Consider the following 7,331-nt stretch of genomic DNA (forward strand, 5'->3'; position numbering starts at 1 on the left):
TCATTACAAAAAGTGTTTTATTTTTTATTTTTTTTTCAGATATAATGTGTTTAACAAGTTCATTTGAGTTCATAATGGGAGCACTCTCCATTATGCTCCCATCCAGGGCTGAACTTGAATATCATTTTACACACCACCTAATATTAGGAAGTTAGTTAAGTGACCCTCCCTAGCCCTGGAGCCTCCCACTGCCCTATCTTCAGCAGAAGATCAGCAAACAAAAGTAAAGGGAGCAGCGTCTGCTCAACTTCCTCTGTCTGCTAAAAGAGCTTAAAAGAACTTAGAGGAACAGGCTTTTTGGATTCAACTGTAAGTGTTCAGATTTATTTTAAAACTGCATGGCTGCTTGTGTGTACTATGATGGAAGGTTGTGTGCATGTTTCCGGATAAAACTGCAGGGCTATGTGTATGTTTGTGTGTATGGTGCAGGAATGTAAGAAAGTTTGTGTATAGTGCATATTGTTAAATAGTTAAATAGTAGGTTAGGTTGAAAAAAGACATAAGTCCATCAAGTTCAACCACTAGGGAAATAAACATATCCCAGATAGGTACAATTTGCTTCAACGGGGAAAAAAAATCCTTTCTGATTCCATGAGGCAATCGGATGTTCCCTGGATCAACAGTCACTGGTATCTTTACTTTAAATCCTTAATACCCAGTTATATTCTGTGCTTCTAGAAAAACATCCAGCTTTTTCTTAAAGCAATCAATAGTAGCTGCTGAAACTACTTCCTGAGGGAGCTGATTCCACATTTTCACAGACCTTACAGTGAAGAATCCCTTCCTTACCGGAGCTTAAACTTCTTTTCCTCTAGACGCAAAGAGTGCCCTCTTGTTCTTTGTAATGATCTCAAAGTGAATAATGGGGAAGAGAGTTCTCTATATGGACCGTTGATATATTTATACAGGGTGATCATATCCCCCCTTAAAAGTCTCTTCTCAAGGGAGAATATATTCAGTTAAGCTAATCTCTCCTCATAGCTGAGCTCCTCTATTCCTTTTATTAGTTAAGTTGACCTTCTCTGCAGTCTCTCCAATTCCACAATGTGCTTTTTGTGAACTGGTGCCCAAAACTGGACTGCATATTCCAGATGGGGTCTGACCAATGCTTTGTACAGGGTATTTCTTTGGAAAGAGAAAGTATAGGGAAACTTATCATTGAAGAGGCTAAATGTAAAAGGGAAGAACTACGAAAACTACGAACTAGGATGTTCTAGAAGATTTTGAAATTAAAGAGGAACAGATTGTTTTGTGACAGATAATGCTTCTAATATGTTAGGCACAATTGAGAAAATGAATAAAATAGATGAAGAAAGTGACAGACAGATATTAGAGGGAGACAGTTCTGCAAGTATTGGAGAAAGTGAAAAAGAAGGGAATAGTGACATTTTGGATACCATTGTTGAAGAAGCATCTAAGCGTACTACTATGCAACATATGCGTTATGCTGTTATGCTGTTATACTGTGCAACTTGCAATAAGAGATGGATTTAAAAATCGTCATGCAGCTTTAATCGGCAAATTGAAGCAAGTACCTGTTGCAGCCTGGGCCCCTAAAACAGATGCCATTTTGAAAGGACGTGCAGGAAAAGAAGCCATTTTGGATTAAACAACGCACTGGGGAAGCACTTTTTTGATTGTAAAGTGTTTGCTTGAACTAAAAGACTTTCTTGAAGAACTGGACAATGAAAATGTTTTATTAACTAAAAGCCAGTGGACACAAGTAAAAGCACTGGAAAATCTACTTTCTAACTCCTTTACTGTCACCAAGACTTTGCAATCTGAAGATTTACCACCTGGTAAATTCTTCTTGAAATGAAAGAGCTTGATATATTGCCTGAACAAAAGTGGAGGGTTAATAGCTGATGGTATTGTATCTTCAATAAAGAAAAGAGGGAATCTCTTACTAAAAAAAACAATCTTGTTAGCTGCTATTCATGTTGATCCAATGAGCCGAATTTTGTTGAGCGATGACTAGACTGATACTGCAAAAAAGGCCGTATATGATGTAGCAATTCGCATGAAGGGATTACTACCTGAAACACCACCACTGGATGAAGCTATAAGCACTGGTAACTCACGATCATCCTCTTCAAATGAAGAATTAGGCTTTGATTCCTACTTGGACAAAATGAAACTTTCAACAGTAAAGCAACATTGCATATGCGTGAAAGATAAACAACAAGAAAATGTCCAAATAAACAGATTCCAGCTGGAGTTTTTTAAAGAATTAAAAGAAGTAGAAAAGTATGATCGCTCATACTGAAACTGGCTGTAGAAGAAGCCATCCTTGTTTATCCCGAGATTATTAGTGATGTGGCTAGAACCGTAACAGCAAAAAAAATAAGAGTTGGTGCCCCTTACTTTCAGCCAAGCTCTTTACCTGGCTAGTTTTATGAAAGGGGACATTATCCATAACTAGGATGGCATGCTGAAGACTCTTTTCACTAAAAACATTCAAAACCTCATCAATAAAATTGAGGAATGCTTCTTGAATAAATGCTCGTGCTTGAAACTTAAAGTGGAGGGTCACATTTTTATTCCTCACACAACAAATTGAATAATTTTGGAACGCACTCCAGCCACAACATGCACCGCCCTTTGCCCAATAGGAGATCTTCCCCTTTTGGCTCTCATTGAGATGTTAAAACCTACTTCATCATGACCATTGGAATTTATCAATGCATCTATCCATTGTTGAAATAAATACATTAATTCCAAATTTGGCAAATAATTGATCCTTCATTTCCCTGAGGTATATTCCGCAATATTCGGACATTACCTTGCATACCTTCTCCTTATGGGCTTTATCCAACTTTGAATTTCTCAGACCTCCTCTTGGTAATTTTTCCATTCTACCGGAAGATTCAAAGGTCTTAATAATTTTGGTTATGGTTGTATCTAGGAGGCATTACTTCCATTCAGATAACTGTCTACCACTCTTTGACATTCTGCATTACCTAATTCTCTGGCCATAAGGGTAAGTGCAATACTAAATATAAAGCTAATAACTTTAAAGATAAAAAGATGACCAAAAATTATCTTAAAACTTAGTTTTAATCTCTAAAATAAAGATATTTAACTTTAAAATATATAAAGTAAAAAACATAATACCACAGGTCAACATGTTATTTTCATCAGATTTAATTTTATGTGGGCTTTGTAGTAATTTTGATGCAGATTTCAAACCTGTGTTCAGTTTTTCTCTAGCACGTCTATATATTGTTTGAAATTCGTTATAAATGGCCTTAACATTCTACAACATTGTTTTTTTAACGTTAGAGACCACACTAACTGCGATTGATTTCATTTGTCATCATGCCTAGAAATGGCCTTAATGATCCAGACAGTTTCTGTTACGTGTGTGGTTCATTCACAATGAAAGCACAACGTCGCCATATTACCACAGAACAGAAAGATATACAAATTATATTTCAGCTGTCCACTTAGTGACCAGGATACATCTTGGGCTCCAAACGTCACCTGTACCAGTTTTTCCAACGGACTGCATGATTGGCTAAATCGGCAAAAAGCAGCAATACCATTTGCAATCCTGATGGTGTGGAGGGAACCGCGAGACCATCTAATCGACTGCTATTTTTGCAGCGTCAACAAAAGTGGATTCTCAGGTAAAACTAAGCACAAAATTGTATATCCCAGCCTCGATTCTGCAATTAGGCCTGTTCCCCATGATGATTAATTGCCAGTTCCGGTACCACCACATGGTGGACTTGCTTCTGTAGAAGGTTCTTTACACAAGCAGAGCTGAATGATCTCGTTCGTGATCTAAATATCTTCAAAGACAAAGCAGAACTTCTTGCTTTAAGGCTTAAACAGAAGCACTTGCTTGCAAAGTGTGTAACTGTAACTCACTACAGAAAACAAAATCATAACTTGACATCGTTCTTCACTAGTGATGGCTCACTGTGCTACTGTCATGATATAAATGAACTCTTTAACAGTTTGTCACAAGAACATGTTCCATCTGAATGGCGTATCTTCATTGATTCCTCTAAAAGAAGCTTGAAAGCAGTCTTACTGCATAATGGTATGTTTCAAACCAAGTTTACCGATTGCCTATTCAGTTAACCTAAAGGAGTCCTATGACAACATGAAGTTACTACTTGAAGCAATCCAGTATAAAACACATCAGTAGAACATCTGTGGAGATTCAAAGGTCATTAGCTTGCTGATGGGAATGCAAGGAGGATTCACTATTGCTGTTTCCTATGTCTGTGGGACAGCCGATCTACAGGGGACCATTATGACAAGCGTGATTGGCTACCAAGAGATACCTATAAGCCCGGAACAAGCAGTGTCAAGTTTCTGCCTCTGGTTGATCCGCATAAAATATTTCTGTCACCTTTCCATATGAAGTTAGGCTTGATGAAGAACCTTGTAAAGGCCATGGGTAAATCAAATTCCATGGGTTTTCAGTACCTTGTTGAGAAGTTTCCAAACATAAGCACTGCAAAAATGAAGGAAGGGATATTTATAGGGCCACAGATCAAGTCTGTTTTGCAGGATGATGTTTTCAAACAATCTCTCTCAGCAGCTGAGCTAGAAGCTTGGGATGCATTCAAAGTGGCTGTGTGAAAATTTCCTGGGCAACCATAAGTTTCCTGCATACAAGGAAGGAGTTCAGAATCTGCTTGATTCATACCAGACACTGGGTTGTCACATATCATTAAAAATACATTTCCATGGTGAGTGACGAACAAGGAGAACGTTTTCACCAGGACATTCAGTTAATGGATCACGGCTACCAAGGTTTCTGGAATGAGAGTATGATGGCTGAAAGTATGACTACTGCTGGATGCTGTACCGGGACAATCCAGACAAAGAGTACACAAGAAAATCATACTCTAAGCATTTCTGAAGAAACAATGGTACCTGACTGACCCTGTTCAGTAGATTTATACCACAGTGTGCCTTATTTTACTTCACACTGAAGATGTATTAATATTCACTTTAATGGTGCTTACATTTTAGTACAAAATACATGCACGTACAATGTTACTATAATGGTACTCATAACTCAGGAACTGTACTGATACTGTACTGTACTGATTTACCATGAAAGGTAAAGGTATGCAGGTATATACAGTGTTTTTATATCAGAACAATATTACTGCTCAGGAGGTGACGGCAAGCCCACCATGAAAAGAAGTCAGTTTGGTGAATGTGCTGGCATTTTACATTTCAGTATCTGTTGCAATAGATTTTGCAAAAACCTTACAGTGTAGGAGTGCTTTATAAAATGAGAATTTCACTTTGTGGTCATGCTGGTTAATTTTTATTAATGGAATTTTGGGAATTCACAAATGGGTTCCCAGCTGCAGAATACATTATATCAACCAAAACAGCAATTAAAGTATTTTGTATATGTAATTTGTATTTGTATATGTATAAGTAAAGTAGTTGTCTATGTGTTTGATTCTCCTTACTGCAAATGCATTCTAACAGTGCAAGTCATACTGGTTGGCTACATCATTATTTCAAATAATAATGATCCTAAAAAATAACAAAACTGTCACCTTTTATCCCAGAGCAGTCGGAACAATGATGTATGGTTAATAATTATTATTTTCTATAACAATATTTAGATACTTTTTTCATGGACCAGACCTTAAAAGTAGAACTTTGGCCTTCTATGTGCACTTAGTTCTTCTACCTCAAGCCACCTGCAACACCAATACCTACTGATCCTGTCAATAAATTCTACTTGTGATGTAGTGACAACACTGCTGCACTGCTCCTGAAATCAGAGGCGTGTTGTCAGCCTCATGTAGGCAGTGCCAGCTTGTACTGCAGTGCAATGAGAAGACAGGCATAACATTGTCATTGCTGATTTACAAGTCTGTAGCTTGTTAACAGCTGGAAACGCCTAGTCCTTCCCTCTACTTTTTGTTTAAAAGGCAAGTAGTCCCCTTCATCGAGAGATAGAGGTTAATCTTCTGAAAGTAGGAAATATATGTATGCATAAATTTAGATCAATGATGATTTTAATATAAAATTAAGCATTTATACATCACAATTTTTTCCCTGATGAAGGGAGTACTTGTCCTTTTAAGAGCGTTGAGTTAATCTGTGAGGTTTTTTATGGAATGTGTCCTTTTTTCGGACTACTTTTGTGAATAGGATGTCATTTTAAGACTTTGAATAGGCTAAATTTAGTGTGACTTATGTGAGCTAAGTACCCTTGGGAGGATGTTAAGTTAATGTTCAAGGACTATAGGTTTGTTGTATTTTTAGAGTTGCAACCCATATATTTATATTTATTTTTCATGACAACTCTTACAGCTCTGACTTTCTCTTTATAGGATTTCTTCTCACTTCCTGTTGTCTCAGGGGTATCAAAAGAAATCTTTCCGAAAAGGAGGATTTGACTCACTAAGGGTAAGTAAAGAAAAGGTTTATTTTCTTGATGAATCTAGTGCATTACATACTAAGTTGCTTTGGTAGATTGTCACATTGGAGATTGGAGCCTGTAGTTGATTATAGCATTTCACTTATATATTTATAATGTAATGACAAACAGCTTAATACAGAAAGATGACTCCATGTTTTATTGCATTCTGCATGAGTTGACGACGTAGATTCGATGTCCAGTAAGAAGTCTGGAGGCAAAAAGACATGCAAAGACAACCAGAAAAAATAGTTTCAGCTGCCAGGATGTGTGGTGTGGAAAATGCACTGCATGTAAATCACAGCATAGATGGTAGCAGATGCTAGAGTGCCCTAGGCTATATTGATGACAACTAAGTAAGGTACAGAAGGTACTTAAGTACACTTTTAATGGCAGATTGGTCTTTTTATTTCTGATTGGTGTAGTAAAGGTGTAAAGTACATTGTAGCCTCATTTTTTTTTTACTTTTCAGCTACAAAAGCGGAAATCATTCTAATTATGGGTCCCAAAATACAGTTCTGGACAAGATAATATAAATGTGCTTACGTCATTACATATCAGGCATCTGATATTTGGTCCAACAGTTTTTTCTCTTTTTTTCAGTATACTCGGTATAATAAATTGCTTGCAAGTCAGCATTTTGGGGTGTATTACAGTTTTGGGTTTCTAAGAATTTCATGTGCAAACCAGCATTGTTGGATGCCTTGACGGAACGCAATTACTCTAACTGTGACAGCCATTATCTGTAAAACACTAAAGACTCAAATGACATTTTCTCTCCTGCCTGTCTTGCATGTTTATGTCCCCAAGGGCATACAAAACAACGCAAGCTAAACAAGCTCTCTCTAAAAGAATATTTATTAAAACAGGATGGTAAATCTTTTCAGGAAGACAAATGATATTTCCGTACTGGTGGGGCTGT

The sequence above is a fragment of the Pyxicephalus adspersus genome, chromosome 2 (genome assembly GCF_032062135.1).
Source record: "Pyxicephalus adspersus chromosome 2, UCB_Pads_2.0, whole genome shotgun sequence".
Taxonomy (NCBI): Eukaryota; Metazoa; Chordata; class Amphibia; order Anura; family Pyxicephalidae; genus Pyxicephalus; species Pyxicephalus adspersus.